At 65.1% G+C, this 1442-nt stretch overlaps 1 non-coding gene and 1 pseudogene across 1 annotated transcript; both read left to right on the top strand.

The window, feature by feature from the left end:
- Positions 1 to 606: 606 nt before the first annotated feature.
- On the top strand, positions 607 to 760 carry LOC148377616 (5.8S ribosomal RNA). The gene has a single exon (XR_015856576.1). It is a non-coding gene; the product is annotated as a 5.8S ribosomal RNA (ribosomal RNA).
- Positions 761 to 1145: 385 nt separating this feature from the next.
- The window catches only part of LOC148377617 (28S ribosomal RNA), a 2267-nt pseudogene continuing 1970 nt past the window's right edge, over positions 1146 to 1442 (top strand).

The raw sequence follows: 1442 nt of genomic DNA on the forward strand, positions 1-1442 counted from the left end.
GGCAGCAGGCGCGCAAATTACCCACTCCCGACACGGGGAGGTAGTGACGAAAAATAACAATACAGGACTCTTTCGAGGCCCTGTAATTGGAATCAACCAGGTAGGGGGGGGTGGGCTGACGCAATTGCCATGCGTAGTTCACCTTGCTCGGCCGAGCGGGGGTCTGCCACGTTCTCCGTTCGCCGACCGCGACAGCGGGGGCATGGTGCCACTGCACAAAGTCTTCGCGAGCCTGGCGGGTGGGGACGCCCTCCGGCCGGCACGGGTCCAAACGGCCTCTGCCTATACCTTCGCCGTAACGAGAGGAGCCGGGCCGCGCTCCGTAAGCGTCTCCGCGGGGAGCAGGTCGCGTCCCGTCGCTGCCTCCGGAGCCGACCTCGCCCGCGCGACGCCGCTTTGTCTGCCGAGCGCTCGTGCTGTGGCTGTCCGGCCTGGGCACCATCGTGGCTCGGACACGTCGTGTGCCAGCGTCCGCTGGCACTTAGAAAATTTTTCAAAATAAAAATAAACAGTCCTGCACATACGTGCCCACTATATTTTGCGAAAGGGGAGTAAACCGTCATCTCCCCGCCCGCTCCCGATCTCGCCTCCGCAAAACAAACGTACAACTCTTAGCGGTGGATCACTCGGCTCGTGCGTCGATGAAGGACGCAGCTAGCTGCGAGAACTAATGTGAATTGCAGGACACATTGATCATCGACACTTCGAACGCACTTTGCGGCCCCGGGTCCGTCCCGGGGCCACGCCTGTCTGAGCGTCGCTTGCATATCAATCGGGGTTCGGCGAAGGGCGAAACGGCCGCGACGGTCTGACCTCTGCGCGGCAACGCGCATGCGTCCGTCGCCCCGCTAGCGCTTCGCCTCCCCGCGGCTGGGGGCTCGCAGGCCGCCTCGGCGGCCTTCGTCCCCTTAAGTGCAGACCCGCGCGGCGTCCTCCTCACCGTCGACCCATCCCGCATCACGGGTCCGGGGCGCGGCTGCCGGTGGCGTTTCGACGACCATTGCGCATCCCGCGCCTCGCGCTCCCTCGCGGGGATGGGTTCGCCGCGGAGGCCCCCGCTCGCGCGGAAGGATCCAGCGAGCCCGGCCGCCAGGCCGGCCGCGCCTACTACCCCCTCATTTCCGACCTCAGATCAGACGAGACGACCCGCTGAATTTAAGCATATTACTAAGCGGAGGAAAAGAAACTAACCAGGATTCCCTCAGTAGCGGCGAGCGAAGAGGGAGAAGCCCAGCGCTGAATCCCCGCCCGGCCTCGGGCGCGGGAAATGTAGCGTACAGAAGGTCGTTGCGCCCGACGCCGCCCGGAGGGGGCCCGAGTCCTTCTGATGGAGGCTCTGCCCAGGGACGGTGTGAGGCCGGTAGCGGCCCCCGGCGCGCCGGGGCGCGGCCTTCTCGGAGTCGGGTTGTTTGTGAATGCAGCCCAAAGCGGGTGGTAAACTC

The sequence above is a fragment of the Syngnathus floridae genome, unplaced genomic scaffold (genome assembly GCF_059516105.1).
Source record: "Syngnathus floridae isolate MCC-2025c unplaced genomic scaffold, RoL_Sflo_1.0 HiC_scaffold_115, whole genome shotgun sequence".
In the NCBI taxonomy this organism is placed as follows: domain Eukaryota; kingdom Metazoa; phylum Chordata; class Actinopteri; order Syngnathiformes; family Syngnathidae; genus Syngnathus; species Syngnathus floridae.